This window comes from Aethalodelphis obliquidens, unplaced genomic scaffold (genome assembly GCF_003676395.1).
Source record: "Aethalodelphis obliquidens isolate GAN/ISIS:26980383/991018 unplaced genomic scaffold, ASM367639v1 scaffold15, whole genome shotgun sequence".
Classification (NCBI taxonomy): domain Eukaryota; kingdom Metazoa; phylum Chordata; class Mammalia; order Artiodactyla; family Delphinidae; genus Aethalodelphis; species Aethalodelphis obliquidens.
In genome coordinates this window covers 3,350,597-3,377,236 of record NW_020837959.1, presented here as the reverse complement: position 1 = coordinate 3,377,236, position 26,640 = coordinate 3,350,597, and the positions used below count along the sequence as shown (strand labels likewise).

Sequence of the window (26,640 nt, the reverse complement as noted above, 5' to 3'; positions counted from 1 at the left end):
TGCTTTCGTACATGCGTCGTTGGGCTTCCATCCTAATTTCTACTCTGATAAGCTGGATGGTCTGCCATGACAGCATTCATTCACTCATTCCTTCACCATTCACTTCTTCATTGTTATTCATTCACTCTTATTTTATACTAGCATTTTGTGGAATCAAAATGCCATTATGCCTTTAATTTTTAAATTATAAATTATGTCAGGGAAAACATAATCGCCAGATGACGTTGCTTGCGGGGGCCAAACCAGTTTTAAATAATGACCTATAAGTTGCTTGTTTCATGATTATAAACCATTTAATTCTGTTTATAGGGCAACAGTGTTATGTAGTGGGATCATTAGTATATGATAGTTTTCATTCATGGTATCTAAATGGTCCTCATAACTCAGGAGTCGACAGAGCAGCTCAGGTCATCATTAGGACTTTGGAGGGGACCTGATTCGTATCATTTTTCTTACCCAGTTCTTGACCAAAGTGAGAAGACAAAAATCATCAAAATGTCATCTTTCTTGCACGTAAAGTCTAGGATGAAGGACACTGCTTGGTGTGAGAGGCAAAGTGTCTGCTAATAGAACCCCAGAATTAGGCAGAATTGCACACACAACCCCCAATTACGGACAGTTTGGGCTCAGGCAGACCTCCCAATGAGGGATGCTGTTCAGGCAAGGCTGGAGAAGGGAAGGAAGACAAGCATTCCTTTGCAAGCAGTTTGTTCGCAAACAGCTGAGAATCCCCTGTTGTTTTGTTTTGTTTTCTCTCCAGAATTACCAGTTAGATTAGTCAGTCACTTCGCCTTCCCTCATGGATTGTGAAGAATTAGAGAGTGACCCAGAGTGTCATCCTACCTCCATGTCTAAGGAAACATCAGAAAAGAAGAGGCACCGCCCTCTGCATTGTTTTGTGTTCTGAACCAGAGGACGCATCCAGGAAGCCTGCTCTTGGGGGGACGTCTGAGTCTCTCAGAATATTCTCCCCCATCTTCATGAGCACCCACTGCTTTCTGATGGATCTTTCTGGGACCACTGAGAAGCAATATAGATTTTTGTACCCAGAGATTCTGCAGTGGGCCAACAGTGCATTACTTTAATTGATTTCAAGGCCACTCTGTATTCAAGACTATAAATGAATTTTATTTCCCATCCCCAGCCCGTCCTGACACATTGTCCAACAGAGCCCATCAGGGATTCTGCAACCAGAATAAATGAAAATATTAAAACAAAAGAGCAACTCAAATATAAAATCCCAGTGGCCTAAATATTCCCAAACTTGACTATGAATCTTCTTCCGTTGTTAAATTCCCAGTGAGAAAAGAAAGTTCAAAGATTAATACATCTTATAAATTCAAGTCCAGAGATACTCAGTTGCAAAGGAACTGAAATCCCAAACCTGATTATCTTGACTTTCTGAATTAAATGTCCAAAATTCCATATGCATATGAAATTACTATTTCAGAAGCATTCTTTCCATTTTTCTAACTTGGCTCAGACTTAGCTAAAAAGGTTCCATATGTCTTGGTGGAGCTGGGGACTCTTCAGTGTAACATTCTGAGCAGTTAGTCATTATATTAGTCTGTTTGGGCTGTCGTAACAAAATACCGTAGTCTGGGTGGCTTAAACAATTGGCATTTATTTTCTTACAGTTCTGGAGACTGGAAGTCCAAGATCAAGGTGCCATGGAGACAGAAAGAGACAGAGACAGAGAGAGACAGAAAAACTCTCTCTGGTGTCTTTACTTCCAAGGATACTAGTCCTGTTGGATTAGGGCCCCATCCTTATGAGCTCATTTAACCTTAATTACCTCCTAGAGGCCCTATAGATGAATACAGTCACATTGGGTATGGGGGCTTCAGAATATGAGTTTTTTTGCGGGGGGACAGAAACATTCAGTGTGTAGTAGTCATCTTAATGATGTGACTAATTTAGATCTCATTTGTTGCGTATATCACTGCCAAATCGCTTATCAATTTCACATCAAGTCCAGTGAGTAAATACTAACCATAAGGTTATTTGGATACCAATGTCATACACACTAAATTTAGAACTAACATACACACTAAATTTAGAACTATTTCCCTAGTCCTAGAGCAGAATATTACAGGAAGAATTATTCTGGAATCTAATATTTTGTGTTGCCAGAGACAAGGGTGATCATAATAGTACATTGACCAAGCCAGGGCATGTTTAAGAGTGAAATGGGGCCACTGTTAATAATTTTGACAGAGATACAGGTATAACCTGGGACTGTCCCTGGCAAACCAGGACATTGGTCACCCGAACTATCTGTACCCTGCACTTAACCTTCTCGTGAGTTTCACTGCATTTCATTACCAGGAATCTTTCATCTCTGTCATTCCCAGTAGATTATAAGCCCTGTTAAGGAAAACCTTCCACTATATGCATGTAATAGGTGGCCAACAAGCATTTGTTCAATAAGCTAATAACGTTTTAGTTTTCTGTATAGTTTTATAGTTGAGCTCTACATCGTGTGTCCAAGATGTAGTATTCATTGATGACCTATGATGCGTTCCTAACTCAAACCAGCTCTGACTTTCAAACTACCTTAAAATACATGGTTTCATTATACCTAAACATTTCCTTTTCTTTTTGGCCGTGCCACGTGGCATGCAGGATCTTAGTTCCCCAACCAGGGATCGAACCCATGCCCCCTGCAGTGGAAGCACGGAGTCTTAACTATTGGACCGCGAGGGAAGTCCCTAAACGTTTCCATTTTAGGGTAGCCATTTAAACGTTAGGGTGAGATAATGATCCCAGTCTTGCCTTTGTCACAGTTTCATAATATTCTCACTCCTCAAAAAGCCCTGAGTCACTCTCTGAAATTCCTAGCCATGACTGTACAATAATTCATGGATTCGTGCTCTATGTTGATTTTTTAAATGGCTTTCAGTTGACGGTCCTTTCTTTGGTCTTTGAAATGCTTTGTTAACTGAAAGTACTCTCTGTTTTACTGCAAGGGGAGGATCAATTTATTCAGTAAAAATATTTTTAGGAATAAAAACATCACAATAGACACTGGATTGATGATCTATGTTGAGGGGAGAAGCCGCTACTAACTAAGAGTAAGTTACAAGTCGGGCTGACCCATTTAATACTATTTCCACATATACTCACTTGAATCATTCACTACAACTACTTTATTGTGAGACCCTATTACTTAAACTTGAAAATTTACTTCTGTGGCAAGTTAATAAATATTTAAATTATGTGAAATAAAGATTTCTACATTTAGTAGAAATCAATTTTGAGATAAAAGTAATTTGGTTTATTATTAGGAAGTCCTTACTATTTTTTAATCCATGGTTTTAAAAGTATGGTGATGACATTGTGTTTTTAAACTAATATTCTTACAGATCTCTCTCCACTTATGACCAAAAAAAAATCCCAGGGTATTTCTGTACATCATTCTCAGCTATTTTCTTCACAGCTGTCAAAAATGGGATAACTTATATTAGGAAGGAACTTATAATGTATTCAAAACAATGAAGTTTGCAGGAAAATGAATCATGCAGAGTGACCTGAAAATTATCAATGCACATAGTGAGGGACTCAAGAAGAAAAAGATTTTAATAGGAATGAAAAGCCTTCTCGACAACTGACAGATGGTTAGAGATGGGGCAGTGTGACTTTTTTTCCAGCTCTGATCATCATGACACTAAAAATCAGAGTCCCACTCAAGAACTAGAATACCAAATGTGGCACTCAGCAAAATTACGCCCTCCCCTTTCTTTGAAGAAACTTCTATTAGATCTCTACAAAGCTGAGGAATAGAAGTAGTCATTTATACATTAGGTTTAATAAAGCAATGATTATTTAACAAAATAATAAAACAAGAAAGCTATATCTATACATTTCCCATTAGAGATAACCTACCCATCATTTCCAGATTGAGTTTTACAGATTTATCAGGAAGAGACTTATTAAGAGGAGTCATTCCATGGCTATTTAAAACTCTGCTGCTCTTGTCCCAGTGAAACATGTATTTGGAGCAGGTACAGATGCAAGAGAATTTACTTGCTATGCCCGATACACCTCGCTGTCAAGACCAGCATCGACAGCGCAGTCATCTTCCTGCACTTGAACATCCGAGCGTTGTTTCATTAGGTACTTTTATATGGTGACTTCTCATTCGTTATTGTGTTTTGATCCTTACTCCAAATAAAGCGTACACTTGCTGATAACAGGACCTGCATTTCCCCAGCGCGTAGCCCAGCACCCTTATTCATGGCAACTGACTGCCTCATCCAGCAGCAGCTTCTGTGTCCTAGTTGTGTTTCTTGTTTCATAGTATGGGTTGGACCCGCTTAGTGAATACACTCATGGTGCACGCCCACTGAGAATGGGTCATTTCTTCATGCCATGCTGTAAAGTACCTTAGAAATGCAGTGTCAAAGGCACCTTCTCCCATCCCAGCTCTTATTGGGATAGGAAGTATTGGAATAGAAAAGGTTTGGAATAAAGGAGTTTGGTCTTCCCACTCTACCAGGATATCGCCTTACAGCCTTACCTAGATGGAACCTTAGTGACATATACAAGTGTCCTCTCATAGATTGTGTCCCCAGCACCTAACAGAGGGCCTGGTACGAGGCTGTTGGCTAATAACTATGCTGTTGCTATTGAAGTGATTAATAAATCATTCAAGCCATTTTGCAGGGAATTTTCTTCCTCTTTATGCCTCCACTAATGTTTATAAATTCTGTGTCACTAAACACACACACACAACACACGTACGCACACCAAGCACTTGTCAGACCAGATTCTTTAAATCAGTACCTCTCAACCATGGCAGCTCAGTAGACTCATTGGGGTTTAAATCTTTTAAAAAGTACGGATGGCTGTGTTGGGGCCTGGGCAGTAGGTAAGGTTGTCAGATAAGACACAGGATACCCAGTTAAATTTAAATTTTAGATAAACAACCAATGTCAAATCCATTTTCCTTGCTTTTTTTCCATCAAGAGGAGATACTCCTCTGGTGTTTACTTACATACAAACTAAATATCAGAAGAAGCGAGAACTTTGGTTTCTATCGTAGGCGTCCAGAACAGATTTTTTGTTAAGTTTCTCTGAATTCTTTTCATGAAGATGAATTTATTTATTTCTAAAAAACTTTTAACAGTTTTAATAAACTATGATTGACGTACAATAAGCTGCACCTGTTTTTTCCGTTTAAAAAAAAATGACAAGTTTTGACCTAAACCTACATCTCAGAAACCATTTCACAAATCAAGATGGTGAACCTGTCCATCGGCCCCAGAAGATCCCTCCTGCCCCTTTTGTAGCCTCACCTTCTTACCCATCCCTGCTTCCTCATCCCCAAACAATCAATGATGCTTTTGTTTACTAAAAATTAGTTTCATTTTCTGAAATATTTTGCAAATGGAATCATAAGTTGTGTACCCTTTATCTGGCTTCTCTTGCTCAGCATAGTAATGTTGACATTCAACCATGTAGTTGTGTGTCATCAGCGGTGTGCTGGGCTGTATTTCTTTTTAATGTTCACTCACCTGTTGATAGGTGTTTAGGTTGTTCCCAGTATTTGGTTATTACCAGCACGGCTACTATGAACACTTGTGTCCCAGTCTTTACATGGACACGTTTTCATTTTGGCGGTGGAGTTGGGGGTAAAAATATGGGAGTGGAATGGCTGAGGCATATGGTTAGCATATGTTTAACTTTTAAAAATACTGCCAAACTCTTTTCCAAAATGGTTGTACCCTTGTGTATTCCCCCCAGCAGGGTATGAGAGTGCCAATTACTCACATCCTCTCTAACACTTGGTGTGATCAGTCATGTCATTTGTTACATTCTAATGGGTATAAGCTGGTATCTCATTGTGGGTTTACTTTGCATTTCCCTGATGACTAATGATGTCAGCCATCTTCCCATGGACGTGTTTGCTATCCATACACTTTATTTGGTGAATTTTCTGTTCAAATGTCTTGCCTAATTTTTCAGTAGGCTGATTGATTTTTAGACTTCTTTATAGGTTCTGAAGACACGTATATATTAAACATTTAATTGGCACACATTTTCTCTAAGATTGTGTCCTGTCTTCTACATTGTGAAAAAGATTACATAGAATTGGTGTTAATTATTGTTTAAATATTTGGTAGAATTTACTAGATACACCATTTAGGCATGGAGATTTCTTATTTGGGAGGATTTTAAGTATGAATTCAATTTATTTAATGGTTCTCAGGGTAACTAGAGAAGGCCCACACACAGCAACGAAGACCCAACACAGCCCAAAATTAATTAATTAATTTTTAAAAATGAGTAAAATTTTAGATTGTCAAAAAAAAATAGTTCTCAGGGTATTAATACTGCCTAGTTCATCTTGGTTGGATTTCAGTAATTTGTAGTTTTTAAGGAATTGATCAGATTTATCTATAAATAGTTGTTTGTAACATTCCCTTACTACACCTTTAATATCTACAGCGTCTGTGACAATATTCTCAATTCTGATAATTTTATCTTCTTCTTTTTCTTCTTTACCAGTCTTGCTAGAGTTTTATCAATTTTATTTATTCAAAGAACTAGCTTTTGATTTTGATTATTATTTTATGTTCAAATACTTCCACTGATTTCATCTCTTATATTTATTATTTCTTTCCTTCTGCTTGCTCTAGGTTTATTTAGTTCTTTTTTTCTCCAGTCTTACAGTAGAACTTTAGCAATGTGAAATCTTTCTTCTTTTTGAATATAAGCATTTAATATGAATTTCCCTCTACTTGTCGAAATATCATCATTGAGCTGATGATGAGTTTCCCACATTCTTCCAGTAGCCACTGGCCTGGAATCCAGGGAGCTATAAACCCAGAAGTTGGTATTGGTGCAAGTGGAAACAGCTCCAGGAGAAGCCCTCTACTCCAGGCTCAAGGGGCAGGACATGAAACTAGTAAAGATCCAAGCGTGTGGAAGGGCACTGTTTTTATCCCCTCCAATCTCTCATGCCTCATCTCAAGCAGGCCTGTGGCAGAAGGCTCATAGGCAGCTAATTCTCTGAGGGAGGGGAACTTTCTTCCCCAGTCAGAAGAGCTCCCAGGAGGGTGGGATGAACCCCTATTGATCTCCTCTCTTTCCTGTCAACCTGCAGCTCAGCCCCAGATGCAGGCACAGTCAAAGGGATGCACCATGGAGGGGATAATAAAGCCCCAGACTTCAGGCTGGAAGACAGGAAAGGGGAGACTCAAGGAGCAAGAAAGTGCTAGTGAGACTGGGAAGGAGGGGGAGCCCTGGAAGGTGACACAATAAAGCCTTTTAAGAACCCAAGGCTCACCTCCAAGCTATGTGTGTGAGGATCACAGATGTATTTCCCTTTTTTTTTTCCATTCAATTTATTTTTTATAGACTATATTTAGAGCACTTTTAGGTTCACAGCAAAGTTGACTGGAAGATAAAGAGATTTCCCCTATGCCCCCTGCCCCCCCCGCCACATGCACAACCTCCCCCATTATCAACATCCCCAAGCAAAGTGGTACATCTGTCACAATAGATGAACCTGCATTGACACATCATTGTCACCCAAGGTCCATGGTCTACATGGTTCACTCTTGGTGTTGTACGTTCGCACCTTCATTTTTCAAAGATATTTTTACAAGTTAATTGAGTAATTCGAGTATGATGCATCTTGGAGAAGTTTTCTTCGTATTTCCTGTGCTTGGGATTCAGCAAGCTCCTTGGATCTGTGAGTTTCTTGTATCTGTGAGTGTGCAGCTTTCAGTAAATTTGGAAAAATTTTGTCCATATTTTCATGGAGGATTTTTTCTTTCTCACCTACGATTGCCTCTCATTTAGAATCTCCAATTACGTGTGTAGTAGGTCCTTGAAGTTGTCCCACAGATCACTGATGTTCGTCTCTGTTCAGTCTTCTTTCTCTGTGTTTCATTTTGGATAGTTTCTGTTGCTGTGTCTTCAGGTTCGTTAATCTTTCCTTCTGCAGTGTCTAACCTACACTTAATCCAATCCAATGTAGCTTTTGCTTCAGTTGCTATAGTTTTCATCTTCAGAAGTTCAACCTGGATCTTTTAAAAATCCTTCATGCTTTTAACATATTTCATCTTCATTTTAGTATATATTAGTCTACTAATGCCATTATCTGCCATTTCCAGGTCAGCGTTGACTGGTTAATTTTTCTCTTTATAATAAATCATATTGTTCCCCTCCTTTGCATCCTCGTCATTTTTGGTTACATACCAGATATTGTGTTAGTTTTTCAGGGGTACGTATTTTTGTATTTCTGTAAATATTCTTGAATTTTGACTAAGAAACAAGTAAGTCACTTGGAAAAGTTTGTTGTTTTGAGTTTTTCCTGGCACGCTTCATTAGTTAGAACCAAACCAGTATGTAGTCTGAGCCTAATTACTTTATCCTACTGATGCAGGACAATTGAGTTCTCTTTCCAGCGCCCCATGAATTGTGGAATTTTTCACTCTGGCTGATGGGAATAGCCCAACCTTCTTCCCGTCTTTGCCGTGAGGATGGTTCCCTCTCCTCCACTTGGGTGGTTCTTTCCTGGGACATTGGTGGTTTATTCACATGTATGTGGTGGTCAGTATTCTGCTTGAGACTCAAGAGGGCTCTGAGGATCTCGGGACTCCTCTCTCGGTACAGCTCTGTCTTCTCAGATTGTCTGCTCTGTGAACTCAGGCTGCCTTGGCGTCCCTCATGTCCCAGCACCATCTCCTCCACTCGGGGAGAGCCTCAGCCTTCACCTGGGATTCCTCTTTGAACCACAGCTTGGAGCCTCCCCCCATGAAGTAAGCTGGGGGACTCTCAGGGCCTAACTCATCTGTCTTCCTGTCTCTCAAGGATCACTGACCTTCATTGTCTGGCGTCCAGGGCCCTGAGAATCATTGCCTCACATATGTTGTCCAGTTTTAAATTGTTTGAGGATGGCAAGTAAAACGAGTCCCTATTCCTCCATCTTGACTGAAAGCAGAAATTTATAAATTGATTTTTTATATTGGATTCCTACTGGATGGGCCTTTTACCTATTAAATTGTTTCTGGGCTAGGTTGTGAGCACCTATAATCTATTCTTACAACAGAGAACTTCCTAAAACGAATGGTATTGTTTGAAGGCTTGTATATTTTAGGTAGTTTTTGATACTCTGGGTAATAGTAGACTTTTCTCCTTTGATCTTCCAATTATGTATACCAACTTTTCCTAAACAGACTTGTATCTCTGTAGAAAAATTAACATAGAGCAGCTGGTATTTTATAAAATGATGATTCTAGACAAGAGTTTGGATAGGAAGTGGAGGTGAATACTATATTTGCTTGAATGTGCCTGGGATTCTAATTAAGCTAAAATTAAGCATGTTACAAATTGTCCAGGAAGCTGATGACTTTTTTCTTATTCTTAGAGAATTCATGGGTTGGAAGTTTCTATGACCAAAATGGCTAGAATTGCATATTTATGTGCACGGCCCTGAATAGACTTAGGAACATTCTACCCGACACCCTGTGCCAAAAAATAAAATGATTTTGACTCAAGAAAAAAGTTCCACCTGCTCTGCCCACAGTAGAATTTTGAGAGTTAGCAGGAAATCTCCCATTCTCTCATTGATGATCTACCAGTGCTTTAACCTGGGGAAACCCTGAGACATAAAAAGATCCTAAGGTATTTCAAAAATTAGTAAGTGACAAGGGTAGATACCTTTCACTTACATTTCTCATGTTATCTCAGAAATCTTTACAGCCATTACCTGAAAATATTGCTAAAAGCATTTATCAGATCAAGAGTAAGACTCAGGGCTTCCCTGGTGGCGCAGTGGTTGAGAGTCTGCCTGCCAATGCAGGGGACGCGGGTTCGTGCCCCGGTCCGGGAAGATCCCACATGCCGCGGAGCGGCTGGGCCCGTGAGCCATGGCTGCTGGGCCTGCGCGTCCGGAGCCTGTGCTCCGCAGCAGGAGAGGCCACAACAGTGAGAGGCCCGTGTACCCCTCACCAAAAAAAAGAGTAAAACTCAAAAAGTTAAGACTTAAGCAAATGCCTCTGGCCTTTACTGTGTACTATTGCCATTCCATTTCAGTGGTCTGGGAATATATAAACATACATATGTAGCATATATAGTATAATATATAGAATACTAACAATAATTGATCTGTTTCAAAGAAACAAAAAACCTAATCAAGACAGGCTTTGAAAGGTATGTGTGTGTATATATATATATATATATATATATATATATATATGTATTTATTTTATATATATATAAATAAATGAGTATTGTACATTCTTTCCTCAAGATTTTCATGTTATACATTCATTTACTTAAAAAAATAGTCTTCACGTGAAGCTGCAGGTACATCATTCATTGACGTATTTAAAATTAAGAAACGTAGCAATCACACATGAAACCTGACAAAGTGCAGTGTTACATGATGCCTGTACTTCATTTCCCCCGAAGGTTATTTTATTTCTTGCCTTAAATCTTACCCAGGACTTCTCTAAAGACCTACAAGCTTGAATGCTCAAACACATCTCTAAAACGGTTTTCCATTAGAGTTAGTATTGAGTTCCTACAAATGACCTGAGGCCCTGCTAAGTGTTAAGGATAGAAAGATGCATGAGTCTTGCCCAGATCTGAAGTTCCTCCCAGGTAAGTTGGGGGAAGAGACGCAGGAGATGGTACTGGGGTGCTGTCAGAGCCTATAAGTAAAGCCCGTTACCCCCCCAGAAGGAATTCCAAGAGGACTCTTGAGCGATGATGGGAAACAAACTCGCTGCCAGAGGTGACGGAGGAAATCCCAGACTTAGAGGGAGACCTGAGGATATGATGTGAACAAAGGGAAGGAGGGAAGAAGCATCAGAGGGCGTCTGGGGAAGACATTCTCATTGCAGTAGCCTAAGTGCATTAGGGAAAACGACAGCTGAGAGGAAGGCAAGAGCTGTGTATTTTAGGTACAAACTTGGAATTTATCCTGTAGCTAATAGGCACTAAATGTTTAAAACCATGTGATACTGTGGTTTCATTCCCCTTCAAGCTAGGTCAGGGGTTGGCAAACGATGGCCCACGGGCCACATCCAGTTGGCAGCCTGTTTATTAAAGTGTTTTTGGCACCTGGTACCCCATTTGTTTACGTGCTACCTGTGGCTCCTTTCACATTACAAAGGCAAGATTGAGCCTAAAATATTTCCTGTCTGGCTCTGTACAGAAAAAGTTAGCTGGTCCCTCCCTGAGCTAGACTTCTCCAGCACACTTCCTTCACCTGACACTGGACCAGATCATTGTTTTGGGGCAAGATAATTGTCTGTCATGGTGGCTGGCCTGTGCATCGTAGGACATTTAGCAACATCCCTGGACCCTACACACCAGATTCCAGGAGCTCTCTCCTCCCCACTCATGACATAAAAACATGTCTCCAGACATTGCCACATGTGCCCTGGAGGACAAAACCACTTCGGGTTAAGAACTGTCTCTATGGATAAGCATCAAGGTCCTACTGTAGAGCACAGAGAACTATATTCAATATCCTGGGATAAACCATAAGAGTATGAAAAGAATATGAAAAAGGACGTATCTATGTGTATAACTGAGTCACTGTGCTGTACTGCGGAAATTAACACAACCGTGTAGATCAACCACACTTCGATAAATTTTTTTTAAAAAAGAACTGCTTCTCGTAGCCAGGTTTTCGTGAACATGACCTTAGCTAAAGTTGAAACAGTGGGAATTTGAGGGAACTGAAAAGACAGATGTGGGGAAAAAAACATATTTTGGATGTGGAAATAGCACCACTTAGTGATTATAAACACGAGGCTTCAAGCAGATGAGCATCAGGGATGACGTCTGTAGGTCTGGATTGGGTGCTCGGTCCGGTGCCTTGGGTCACAGTTAGGTGTCCTTCACTGAGATAATCACAGAGGGACAAGCAGGTATCAGAGGGGAGAAATGAGTTTGGCTTTGGACACAGTAGGTTCAGGTACCTTGATGCGCTCGGGTTAAAGAAAGCTAATAACCTGTTGAATATGAGAAAATTCTGGCAGACGAGGTATATTGGAATGTCACTAGATTGTGGTCAGGGTTGCAGAAAACCAGAGGGTGCAGCGTCAGCAAAGCCATGAGAATATGAAGCCTGTGGGAACTGCGACCAAAGGAATTTCTGCAGCAGAGAGAACCAGACAAGGAGCACAGGTTGTCTGCTATATCTCTGTGTGAGAGAGAGATGCACAGAGGGTGCCGGGCAGAGGAAAGAGTATGTACATTGAGTTGTGGCTGAGAGTCCAGGACTTTTGAAAGATAGAATGAGAAGAGGCCAGACAAGAAGAGATGGAATGTCAAGAGCTCCATGGCCTCCAAGGAACACTGTAAGGAGAGGCAGCACTTAATGTGGCCTGAAACCTTCCCAAGACGAGTGTAGGTGAGCAAGACACTTTAATTAAACGTTGTATAAGGGCAGGTTCCTTATAAATTAACTCCTAGCGTGTACAGACATCGCACTTGGCAGGTGGCAATTGTGACGGCAGGAGAGGGTTTTCACGGGCACCAGCATCACACCGGGTACTGGTAACAGTTTGTGAAAGAGGTGAAGTGTCTGGGGATGCAACTGAAGTCGGAGCTTGCATCTTTCTCCTTTCGTAACATAAATCTAGGGTCACGTGTGCACTACACACCTTTCTAGAGCAACACATGTATTATGTATTACATATAAACGCAGGTTTAAAGTTAATCCATTTTGTCATTTTCACTGAAATTGATCCACTCAGCAGTCCTGTTTTTAGATGGTTTGGGGATAGTTTAAAAATGGTTTTAAATAAATCAGCCATGGGCTTCTTTTAATACCACCCAGTCAGAAGGTGTAGAAGAAGACACATCTGAAGAACAACGGGGACTTGAAAAGTGTTTTAAACGATCCAATGAATAAGAGGAAAAGTGTGCTGCTGGGTAGCGCTTGTGCAGGGCACAGTGGCCTAGAGAAGAAAAGATCTTTGCTGATTTCTCCTCATGACCACATCTGCTCCCCCGGCTTGGGTCCGATGCTGCTGAAGTAACCAGCACCTCTTTGCTGCTATGAAGTGAGTCCGTGCAAAGGTGGACAGTGAATTCCACCTCGGAGATGGTGACCATGTGCCAGCTAGACAAAAATGGCCAATTCCCCTTAATACATGTTACAAATACAAATAAGAAATAAGTGACTATGAAACTGTGCTTTCACTTGATGTCTAACATGCAATGTGATGGTACAATCATTGGTTTTTATATATTTCCATAAGGGGATGGTCACCAGCAAAGCAATATCCCTGAGTTATTATAAAAATAATATTAAATATTATTTAAGTGCATTTACTTTATAAATGCGTATACTTATATATAAATATTATAGATTTAATTATCTTACTATATAAAATAATATTTAAATAACCATTAAAATTTTATTTTCTCCCACCTCCTCTCATTGCTTTTCTTCCTATCCTTCCTTTAGTCACTCAGCCAGCAGTAGCTTGTGGAATGTCTTCAACATAATAAGTACTGTGCAGTACTTTAGGGAGAAACATATAGAATGCATAGAATATTCTCCTTTGCCTCGGAAGCTAGGGAGCCCGAGGATGACAAAGGGAGTGATGTGATAGAGGAGGATGCATGCAGTGTCTAGTCCAGGCAGGTAGGTTTCCAGGGAGAGGGTTCACAAAGTCTCCTGGAGTAGATGTCATTGACCCCAGGCTTGAAGAGCACCTAGGATTAACCAGAAAAGAAATCAATGAACAGTTGTCCACACAAGCAGGTGCAGAAGCACAACAATAAGGATGAATTGTGAGTTCAGTAAAATTCAACGTGGCAGGAGTGCGTGATCCTGACGGCCGGGAGATGTTTAACTAGGGAAACACAAAGCCTGTAAAAAAAACTAGGACCGCATACTGAAGGTGGGGAGTCCCCGAAAAATGCTGAGAAAAACGGTGGGAGGATTTGGAAAGATGGGCAAAGCAGGCGCAGTTAGGAGACTATCGATTCCAGGAATTGAGACATCAGTAGCTGAGGCTTTACGGCGGGAACTTAATTGAGAGGAAGAGGACAGAAACTAGGGATGTTTAGGATGTGAAATGATCAATACACGTTGACGGACCTGTCTTTAGAGACGTCCAGGTTTCCAGGTGAGGAGGTGGAAAGACGGTAGATCCCACATAGGAGTATTAGGAGGGAGTGTGGAACTTGGGGTGCGCGTGGGAGATCCACACTGGCTGTCCAGGAGGCAAGGGGGCGCATTGGTGTGAAGTTCAGGAAAGTGGTTACTGTGTCCCACATACACACAATTTTAACATCAGTTTATAAGGGATCCTTACAGCCTTGCGAGTTTTGAGACGGCTCAGGGAGAAATTCCAGGAGGGGCAAGAAGCACGTGCTGAAAAGCACATGTATTGATGAGAAGGATGGAGGGGATGAAGTGTATAAAGGAGGCTGAGAAGTTGTGGGACAGCTTAGGGGCAGCCTCGAAGAATGGCAAGGAGACCATTTCAAGGAGGAAGGAGCCAATGGTTTCATATGCCACAGAAAGGCCAAGTTGTATGAAAACAGAAAGGGTCGCAGGAGAAAAAAGCCCTGAAATGCAGCCATTGGATTTGACAGTAGAGAATTTGTTAGCTATCTTGACATATGAGGTTTCGATAAAATGATGGGCACAAAAATGGAAAGTGGATTGCTGAGGTTGGAGAGTATATTGGGATGAAGAAGAGAATTGGATTTGATTATTGTTCCAGTGCTAACCCACCCCTTGCTAATTCTCAGTTACCACATCACACTGTGGTAAAACACAACTTTCAAAAGGGGAAAATCATGACTGTCATACAAATGTGTTATGAACACCTCTCAAAGATTTCATTCAGTTCCTTAGGTAAAGAGGAGACTAATAAGGTGCTACAAGCAGATCTGATTTACAAGTGAAGAATTTATTTGCAGAGATTATATTCTCTAGGGGCAAAATTTATTTACCCCGCCATGACGAACGTCCTTTGTGTTGCTTTGGACAGAAACGATCTGCATGTCATCAGTTTCTGTAGTTTAAGTTCTATCACAGCAGAGCTGCAAAACAGCTGAGTTTAAAGCAATCAAAGATTATACCTCTATAGAATTCGGTAGTCCCCAAGGGCCCACTGGACAATGCCCAGAATTCTTTTGAGAGGACATGCAAAGGCAAGACCATATCTTGTTCATCATTTTTCCCAGTATCCAGCAAAGTGTCGTACACACGTTAATCTTAATGGTAATTATCAAGAGAAGTGATAGAAAAGCTAGAGATGATTAGAACCAGAGCTTTTAAGTGTGTGCAATGCCAAAGGTGTACATGTGTTACTGGACATGAAGAGACAGAGCATTTTGCATATTATTAATTCCTCTAGGGTTCTAGTCAATCCTAACTTTAATCATGCCTTCTCTGAATTAAAACTTTCATTAGAGGCATCAGCACCTAATGGTGAGTGATATACTTAAATTTCCAAGATATCTCAAATAGCACGCATCTTACATCATTTGGACTTCTCCAGCCAATATTTTCAAATAGTAATAATAAGTAATCAATATTTAATATGACAATTATGTGCACATTTTATTTTCCCTCAAAATATGGGTGTACTGGGTTCTAATTCAAAAATGTTAGTTACCCTTCACTATTTGTTATATCATTCAAGAGTAACATTACCTGTATTTAAAGTGTCTCATTAAAAGAGAAAAAAAAATAGATGTTAAATTTTTCCTTTTGATCCTGTGTTCTTAAAAATGTTCATTCCTTGCATTTCTTGGCTGGATGACAACTCAGTTAACTGACATTAGAATTTACTGCTGCTAATTTTCCATGACTCACCACAATACAAATGTCAATTTTGTCTTTTTTTCCAGTTTCCCTTTTTCTTTTTTTAATTTTCACATCATTTTTAAAGTTTACTTTCCATTTGCAGTTATTACAAAATATTGGCAATATTCCCTGTGCTGTACAATACATCCTTGAGCCTATCTTCTACCCAATAGTTTATACCTCCCCTTTCCCCATGCCTGCATTGCCCCTTCCCCCCACTGGTAAGGGTTTGTTCTCTATATCTGTGAATTTGCTTCCTTTTTGTTATATTCAGTAGTTTGTTGCATGTTTTAGATTCCACATGTAAGTGATATCATATGGTACTTGTCTTCCTCCGTCTAACATTTTCCTCAGCGCAATGCTTTCCAAATCCATCCATGTTACTGCAAATGGCAAAATTTCATTCTTTCTTGCGACTTAGTAATATTCCATGGTGTGTATGTACCACATCTTCTTTCTCCATGCATCTATCCGTGGACACTAGGATTGTTTCCATGTCTTTGCAATTGTAAATAGTGCTTGTCTGAACATTGGGGTGCATGTATCTTTTCAAATTAATGGTTTTGTGTTTTTGGATATATATACCCAGGAGTGGAACTGCTGGGTCATATGGTAGTTCTGTCTTTAGTTTTCTGAGAAACTTCCATACTGTTTTCCATAGTGGCTGCACCAATTTACATTCCCACCAACAGTGCACAAGGGTTCCCTTTCCTCTGCATCCTCACCAACGTTTGTTATTTGTAGACTTTTTGCTGCTAGCGATTCTGACAGATGTGAGGTGATACCTCGTTGTGGTTCTGATTTGCATTTCCCTGTTGATTAGCAATGTTGAGCATCTTTTCACGTGCCTGTTGCCCATCTGCATTTCCTCTTTGGAAAAATGGAAGTATCGGATGACGGTATTTTAAATTAATGCTTTTTGTGTGGTATTCACATACAATGGAATATATTATTCAGCCTTAAAAATGAAGGAAGTTCTGCCTTTTGTGCGAACATGGATGAACCTGGAGGACATGATGCTAAGTGAAATAAGCCAGACACAAAAAGACAAATACTGTATGATCTCACTTATATGTGGCTCTAAAACAGTCAAAATCATAGCAACAGGGAGTGGAAGGGTGGTTTCCAGGGGGTGGGGGGGAGGGGAAGAAAAGGAGGGGAGGATCAAAGAGTACAAAGTTTCAGTTCTGCAAGATGAGTAAGTCCTAGAGGTCCACTGTACAGCATTGTGTCTATAGTTATCAGTACTGTATTGTTATCTTAAGAATTTGCTAAGAGGGTAAATCTTATGTAAGTGTTCTTATCACAGATAAACAAGTAAATAACTAAAAATAAAGAAGGCAGAAGGAAACTTCTGGAGGTGATAGTTATGTTTATGGCATTGATAGTGGTGATGGTTTCACAGAGGTACAGTTATTTCCAAACTCATCCACTTGACTGCTTAAATATGGACACACCTCCATAAAGCATTTTTTAAAATAATGAATACTTTCCAAAATTAACAAACATTATTGGGTTCAGATACTGAACCTCAACTCTTCATTCAGCTCTTGTCACACATTTTCAGAAGTAGACATTCAAAACAAAATTTCATCACTGTGCAAATCGGGAGATCTAGTTTCAGTGCCAGGCTCTTCCCTCAGAGCTCATCATAATTTCATTCTTCTTCATGATCTGCTAACCAATTCTAATAACAGTGATATTCAGAATAGCAGGTTCCTATGGTTGTAAGTAACTCAATTCAATATCTGAAATCGACATAAATGTATTGAAATCATAAAATAACTGGCATTAGCCACCAGTCTTCATAAAATTTTTTAGCCATTTACCTGGAGAAGAAGTGTCTTCTGTGTTTAGTAAGGAGAGAAAACACTGGAACAACAAATTTTTCCAACAAATAAATCAACCTGCCTTGGTTTCCTGTTCCCACTCAAAGATAGGAGGTCAGACTAACCTCAGTGGGTATTTGGTTAGGGAGCAAATTGCTTTAGGAACAGGATAATGTTACTGAAACCACAAAGCTTAGAGAGGGCTCTCATTTAGGCTTAAACAACAAATGAACAGCTGTTCTTTTCAGTTTAAGGAAACAAGCTGTTCTGGTACCTGAAGAATACAGGCTATGGCTCAGCCAGTAAATTCTGCAAAGTGTGGAGGGGGAAGGATGGAGCACGTCAGCTTCAACGTCCTCACCGACTGCGCTAAGCATCCTCTTGGGCATGTGTAATGGGATCTGAAAACAGCAGCATTGGGTCCTTCTCCTGCAAGCGTTAGCTCAGCTCCATCGCAGATTCAGTCCCCCGAGAGGGCCCAGCCTTGAAATGTCCCCACAGTAGATGGCCTTGCAGTGCCGTACATGCAGGGATGGGATTTCTGTGTGGAAAACTATCCTCCGGCCCGATTAGAAGCAAGTACAACCCTGGCCAAGAAACAGGTTACCTGCTGCAAAGGCTGCTCAGGAAATGGAACTCTGTGTATATTTCACACCAGGACACTTTTAATTGAGTGTTTCACTTCCATACGTTTACTGAATAATTCGAACGTTCTTCCGTTGTACAATTAAAATGAAATGGTGGGACGGGCTTGAAGTAAGAGAACTTGAGAGCATTGTCATGTAAATTCTAGGCAGGTGCTCTGAATCCGTTTTTTATCTGCAGAGTGGCACTGGCTAACCCCAGGAGCCAAGGTAGAATTTCGCATTCTTTTTTATTACTCAGCTCCCATATTGTCTGGGATGAGAGCCTCCGGCTTAATTACATGAAGTGCCTGAATGAATGCCACACAATTAAGGCCGCATCCCCGGGCGGTCTGCTTGGCCGCGGGCTCCGGACTGAGATGCTTCCGAGGAAGGGACCGTATGGCGTGAGTGGATTCGTTTTGGTTGTGTGGTCCTCGGCACCCACCGCCTTCACCGTGCCGGCAGCTCCCAGGCTGCAGCCGGTTGGCACGTTAGCAGTCACAGCCGAGGGAAACAGCACACCTTCGGTAGAGCTCACACAAAATCATCCCGGGGGTTTTCAGATGAAGGCTAAAAGGGCTTCTCCAGGGCCTCTCAGCTGGCCCAGGAAGTAGGGTGCAGGATTCCCCTCACTCTTTTTGTTTTTGTTTTTGCGGTACGCGGGTCTCTCACTGTTGTGGCCTCTCCCGTTGCGGAGCACAGGCTCCGGACGCGCAGGCTCAGCGGCCATGGCTCATGGGCCCAGCCGCTCCGCGGCATGTGGGATCTTCCCGGACCGGGGCACGAACCCGTGTCCCCTGCATCAGCAGGCGGACTCCCAACCACTGCGCCACCAGGGAAGCCCCCCCTCACTCTTCTGTATTATCTCCTTTCTCTTGCGTCTGCATCTCCACCAGCAGTGATGTAAAAGCCAGGCACTGAGTTTGAATTTTGGATGCTGTGTTTTAGAGTCGTAACAGATAAACGCCTAATAAATGTGGCTGTGATGACAGTAAATAATAGCATAATAATGGCATCAAAATAACAGTAACAAAAGCAACACACACACACACACCCCCAGCATAATGAGGGAGGAGGAGAAGGAGACAGAGAAGGGGAATATCATCTTGCCGTAGGAGGCTTGGAATTCAGGGCAGTAGCATGGGGTCCTGCTCTTTACATGTCCTGTTTTATTAATAGTCCTCATTTATACATTAATCTGTATGACGGTTACCTTCATCCTTTCAGGCTCAAAAACAAAAGGGGCAAGTATCTGTGTTTGTCCCATCTCGCGCACACATTTAGTAGGAGACATATTAGACTCAGAATTCTATACCCTAGACTAAGAACCTAGCTTTGCTGTAACTTTTTGCAGTTATCATGTAATCTCTGTAAATGTCGTTCTGCGGTTGCTGTGAGAATTCAGTGATGATACGGACTGATCCATCATCATACCTGGAATCTTTAGGCACTGGATAACTCTTCCCTGGTGTTTCTCCCTTCCTTCCATCTCTCTCTCCCCACCTTGCTTCTCCCCTGACCCATTCTGAACTCCAGAGAATTGCATGTAGAAGTTAGGGATGACCCTCGCCAAGCTAGTCACCCAGCCTCGGACAGAACTGTCACGTGGGCGTGCAGCTCTGGGGTGACATCAATGGGGCAGCTCTTCCGCCACTACCGCCCACCTTTCCCCCACCCCCCACCGCCGGCAACTCTTCCCAAGGACTCTGCTCCTAGGGGCTCTTGAACCAGGAAACCAATGGGAATGTGAAGAGCCACAGTGCCTTTGAATGGTGTAACCATTTTCTAAAGATGACAGCAGCCTAGTTACCATCATTTGGAAAGAGAAGAGAACTGAGTCTTGCACAGTGGCGTGAGCAGTAGGTCTGGAATTGTCAGAGTAACGATGGAAAGACTTTTCCCCTTAATAGAGTCACATGTAGATCCTGAGGGGCTTAATGGTAGTCCCAACAGATGCAAAAGGAAACTCAAGACCAAATTCCAGTTCTGAACACTCCAGGAGACCCCAAGGCCATGGCAAAAGACAGCGAACGTCCCCTTCCAGTTCTTCCTGTAAATATACAGGGAAAGGGCGTGCCTACTGAGGAGGGGATGTAGGTGAACCCATTGGAAACTGTGTCAGGCTGACGAGGGCACAGCAGGTGCAGAGAGATGTTGGGGGGGCAGAAGTGGCTTGATAGGCTCGATGCAGAGGACCTGTGGGAAGCTGCGGGAAGACGGGCAGGTGCCTGTGATGAAGACTCCACGTGGTCCTCTGAGCAACTCAGGCTTTGCTCTGCCGCGGAGGAGATGGGCGTGGCGGGTGGAGCAGAGCCCGCCCATCACAGGACCGTCAGCTCCGGGGGCTAACACCCAGACCCACCGACAGCCCTAGCTGGGATTTCTAAACCTTAAGACTCACGGAAGAAGACAAAGAATGGGTAACACTTAGCACAGTGGATCTTTGTGTGAGCTGGAGGGTTTTGGACGTTTGCTTTTGCATCCTTTTCTTTAAAAGGAAAGGAAAGGGATCCTCTTTAGTTGAAAAGCACTTGTGCAAATCCTCTCTCTCCGTGTCTCATTTCTCCTTCCTGTCCTCCCCCCAACCTCCACGTTGAAATAGATTCTATTTCTCTCTCAAGCCCACTTGTACTCCTGCTTCTTCGTACTTCTCAGCATCTTCATGACGTATGTCAGTCCCGTTGCTAGGCGGCTGTTACGCTCAACCCACCACTCAGCATCCTGAATGCTGGAAATTGGCCCCAAATAGCTAGAAAATCACCCTTCTGCACCTGCACTGTGTTTACCGTGAGAGCAGGAATATGAACAGTACAATGACAATCCAGGCAAGTTTGCGGAAGGGGTAAAATGCATCCCCGTTTAACCATAGCCAGACGGCTACGTTCGTGCTACACGCCAGGCAGACAAACCACCCAGGGCCCTGTGGGAAAATTTCCAGGGAATGGTTAGAGAAGAAACTGTGTCCTCATCCTATCAGAACTAAACCTTGATGAGCGAGATAACCTGGAGGAAAACAGAAATACACAAAAATTAGCATGGATAGAATGTAGGACTCCTAGATTTCTCCAAGTGTTGCCCATGCTGTCTGAACATTCTTCCTTGCCGCTGAAAAGCAAAACACCCCCAAAACTTTGCTTGATTCTATTTCATGCTGAAGCTGATGACCTTTTCTTTATTTATGCCATGAACCACGAGAGCCCGGTCCTCGGGCTTCTCCACCATCTGCTAATGTCTTGGATCCGTAGGATTCTGGTTTCTTCTGGACGTTGCCTCAAGTCCTCCATCACAAATCCAGCAGCCCCTTGTCAGTGCTGACATGCTCGCACCTCTCCACGAGGGTTAGTGCTGTGGACCCCATCTCACACCCTGCCTTCCCCGGGCTGCTCTGAAATCACACAGTCCCCGCCCCACCTGCCCCTCCCCCCTCCTGCACCTGCCTTCACCTGCTGTCCCTCTCCATGCTTCCTCCGACGGAGAGTTGCCTCTGTGCTCCATCTTCCTCTTTCTGTGGATTATCCAGGCCTGTCTCAGGTAGAAGGAGGTTAACGGGAATCCTCAAGCATTCTTTTGTTGTTATCAAATAAGTAATTAAAATATGTCCCTAATAAGAGAAATGTCATCAGGTCTTGGTTTTCTTATTTCAATTTCTTATTTCTTGGTTTTCTTGTTTAAGTGGTTTCGGGATTGAAACTGTCACGACATAATTTTCTTTGAGAATGAAGAGATGAAGTCCATATTCAGCAAACAGAAACAATTTCAGAGAAATTGCATCTAAGTTTTTTTTTTAAAAGCACTAGCTTAATATATATCCCTTGCATCTTTCTAAGGCAATGATTCTACAATTTCATGATAGTCAACTAAGAGTCACTACAATGTTTAACCAGACATCTACGGTCACTGCATAAGCCCCCTTTTTTTTTTGTCTCTGGGACCATGAGGGATAGAATGTCAAGGTTCTCCTTGAAACTAGAAGGAACAACCACTTTTGAAAAGAGGAATATTTATTTCATCACTTTCCTTAGGTTCTATTGTACTTTACATTTCTTAATTGTTAGCTTTTTCTCTGCTACTTCAACTTCAATCTACCCATCTTAGAATACAGAGACCCCAAAATGAAAAGGACCAGTAATGTGGTTCCTTCACTTATAATTTTGTAAGGTGTGGTCATGTCTGTTATTCTTCTATTGTCATCATATTCTTGATTCTGTGAGTGCATTGAGGAGAGGTTTCATGAATCCTTGATGTAGAAAGAGCACTTAATGACGAGTGTGTGTGTTATAGAATTTTTCAGTAACCATGATGGGACTTGCTGGGAAACCCCACACTTATATACTGGCAACTTAGGATGTAGACTGGCAGGAAGGGGAGGATGAAAGTCGTCAGAGACACGTTCCCAAGAGAAGTGAGGCAAATGGAGCGTCTAACACAGTTATAGGTTTCAACTGTGTTACCCCGAGTAACAGAGAACCCTGAGTATTCAGAACCGTAATGGAAAGAGGACCAGTTTCCCACATGGTAAGTACTGTCCTGTTCGGTCAGACAGAAGGTCGTGACAGAGAAGAGCCTGACCCCGGCTGAGGAATTGACAACCAGGGAGGCACTAGGTCTGGTTCGGGGGTGTTGGTGACATTGGTCTACACCTCCTTTGGGAGTTTCACCTCCACTCCCCGTTTCTGGTTCTCCTGAGTTGCACTGACCGTTTCCTTCGGTTTATGCAGCATTGGCCCAGGGAAATAACTACTCTTCCCAGACTGCTCCATCTCAGTAAATGTCAACGTCATCCTCAGTCTCCTAGGTCGAGAAATGACGTCATGCTCTCTTCCCTTCACATCCACATCAGTGCACTGGGAAATCCTATTGGATCTGCCTCAAATATGGGCAGAGTTCAACCAATTCCTACCATTCCTGTTGCTTCCATCCGGGGCTGTGGCAAGAGCGTACAGAGGGTCTCCCCAGCCCCCCACTTGTTCCCTCTGCCTGCTCTCAGCCTCACAGCTGTGACGATTCTTTAAATGTCAAGTGACGTGACTCGTCTGCTCAAAGCCTTGCTCCCCGGGACTCTCAGAGTCAAAGCCAAAGTCCGTGGCATCACCGGTGGGGTCTTCGTCCTCACCCTGTGTGGATACCTCTGTGGGTCCATCTCCTCCATCCTTCCTCCCTCTTTTCTGCTCCAGCCATGCCTGCTTCCTTGATTTGCTAAGCTGGTACCATCCCACCCCAGGCTTCCAGACCCCATGCCCTCAATTTGGATCCCTGTTCCCCAGAGAGAGCCATGCCTCCTTCCTCACCAGCAGGTATCTGCTCACCCTGAAACCTCCCCTGCTCTATTTTTCTCCATCTCTCTTGTCATATCTGACATCCGTCCTCATTTACATTTCTATTATCTCTCTCTCCATCATGGGATGTAAGGGGTATAAGGATCTGTTTTGTTTCCTGCTGCATTCCCAGTATCTATTTTGTGCTCAGTCAATATTGGTTGATTGATTGAATGAGCCCGAGTGAATGAGCCACACGACCCAGATTCTGGACGTGGAACTAGGTGCCAGTCACGCCCCTCACGCCAAACCAGGATGAGACAAGAGCGAGTCAGCCGGGAGAGGTAACACTGACTTCTCAGAGTCGGCTGGTTTATCTGGGATGCAGGGCAGGTGTCAGCCTGAGGATAGGGAATCTTCAGTGGATGGAGGTGACCACCTCTTGGGCAACAGAGGCCAGGAGGGTGTGGGGAACGAGAGCGAAGAAGTGCCTTCTCCAGTCACACCAGCACTCTCAGGACCATGTGCAGCTCCAGGCTCGGGCTGGTTATTTCCATTTGGTCTGAAATTGAAGTTTCTATGAGATCATGCTTCAGTGCAGTGATGGGCCCGTGACACCACCCAGAGATGACACTCACATTCCAAAAGACAAGATGTTTTTAATTACACTAAAATAGAGTACCTCACCCTGTCTAAGATGACGTTTTTGTCTTTTCGGTTGAAATGTCAGAATTATACCATTTTAGGTGTCAAAAGAACAATATAAAATGAGAAAAAAAGGCACCAAGTGTTAAGGTTTTTTGTTCTGACTTGTTAATACTGTATTCAGATACTTGAATTATGTCAATTCACTTCTTGGTGATAATTAGCAAAGTTCCAGAATGAGACAATTATAAAAGAATGAGAAGATAATTTGAGTGATTTCATTGCATTGTGTGACTCTGGGTAAGTGATGGAAACGCGCTGATTTTCCTGAGTGTTTGAATGAGTCTGTATGTCATTATGAGTTTAGTTTACTGCTAAAGAAAAGCTCAGTCACCCAAAGGTCAGAGAACCAAGAGCTCTTATCTCTGCATGTCCCGTATGCTGATGGTTACTGTGCGTTTGGGACTTTCATGCTCAAGCTCGTCTCTTTCACTCTGGAACTCTCTGGGGCCGGAGCTGCTTCCTTCCCGCCTCAGCCGGAGCGATGGTGGTGGAGACATTGCCACCACTGGTGGAGTCAGGCTGCCCCAGGTTCAATCCCAGACCCTTCCACCATCTGTGTCAGGTCCCTAGGGCTTCCCTCACAAAACACCACAAACCGGGGTGCTGTGAACAACGCAGATGTACTTCTCACAGTTCTGGAGGCCACAAGTCCAAAATCAGGGCATCGCCCGGGCCCTGACCCCCTGAGACTCTGGGTGGACTCCTTCCTTGCCTCTCTGGGCTTCAGGTGGTGGCCCCGCAGTCCTTACAGCTGCGTCACCCCACCTCCATCATCACGTGGCATCCTCCCTGTGTCTCTGTGTTTACGTGACATTTTCTCTTCTTATAAGGACACCAGTCCTGTGGGATTAAGGCCCACCCTGCAGACCTCCTCTTAACTGCATTACATCTTCGAAGACCCTGTTCCCAAGTCAGGTCACGCTTCTTCTGGGGAGACACAATTCAACATCATCTGTGTGAACTTGGGCAAGTGACTTTATTTCTGTGACCGTCAACTTCTCACCATCAAAAGGAGATTATCGTCCGTGCCCCCTGCGTCTTGGAGGAGTGTGCGAAGCGACTAATGAAAAGTCCCCTGCATTCATTCGGTGCTCGAGAAGTGTCATTCCCCATCCTCCACTCTCCCAGCCCAATTTCTTCATGTATGCATACTTTCTACACGCATAGGCAATGGAGCAGACACCATGGGATGTGCAGAGATGACCCCGAGCCCTGGGGAAGCTCGCACACTTTGAGGACAGATACAAATTAAATTAATGATTACAACAGAACCTAGAACTTGGGTCGCACACACGTGCGGTACTGAGAGGGGAAGATTACCTGCTCAGCGCTTTGCCAAGGGCCTCACAGCAAGTTTGCTGCAAAGCTGGACCTGCATCTTGGTTTAGATCCCCAATCCAGTCTCTCCTATTCACATGCATTGCACGGTTATGTCAGTTATCACCTTTGAACCACTTAAACATTATAACACATAATCCCTGTTTGCCCGCTGATGCTCCGATGTCATGTACCGGCATCTTTTGGGGATGCCCATCACCTTCGGGTGGTCCCTCCACTGCCCCCGTACACTCTCCTCCCGGTTCCCGGCCTTCCGCACGCTGCAGAGTAGAAAATCATATTCTTGCCTCTTATCAAAAAAAAAAAAAAAATCACTGAATACTTCCATCATCTATAGATCATTTGAGACCATTCAGTGTGCTCAAAACGATGAGCAAGATTCTTCAGAGCCGTGCCTCTAGCGCTACAATTCCTGTTCAGTCTCTGTTGCTTGCTATTTTTACCCCCTCCTGTACCCTGAGTTGATACATGAGCGAAAATCTATGTGTGAGAAGGGAGGGTGTTGCTGATGCGGCCGTATTTATTTTGTCTGACTCACGGCGAGCAATATCATGACAATTCTCAATCCAGGACAAATAATACGGTAGGTTTTCGGTGACAGTATGCTAAAAGGATTTTAGAGGGGAAATGAAAGTCTGCTACTGAAAAAGTCACACAGGTGTATTTTCTCAGGATTCATGTTATACCCCAGACCCACAGTTCCTGCCACGCTTCCCCCTCCAACCTCGCTTCTCTACCTCACTTGCAGAGATAAAGATGTGCCGTGGCCGCCAGTGGGACGCGTCCAGCCCTCTCAGTGCTCGGCTGGATGGGGGTGGTGAACCGGGTGTGTAGGCGACACACCGCCTTCCTTAGATGTCCTCAGGAAATAAAGGACTCATTTGAGAAAATGCCAAATTTGCTGCAACAAACTTTAGATGAAAAGCTGAGATATTTTACAGAAAATAACAGAAAACTTAGGTGATTTAATTATCACCTTTGAGTTCCCAGGGCAGCCCAACGTGAGGATCATAAACACACCAGATGCAGTTAGATTTTTTTCTCATTTCTCCTGTCTCTCTCCTTCCCCCTCTTCCTCCCCC

General features: G+C 42.8%; 1 protein-coding gene across 1 annotated transcript in view; it reads left to right on the top strand.

The window, feature by feature from the left end:
• MYO16 (myosin XVI) overlaps positions 1-26,640 on the top strand; it is a 401,447-nt gene that overhangs the window by 283,515 nt on the left and 91,292 nt on the right. The gene's annotated exons all lie outside the window — the stretch shown is intronic.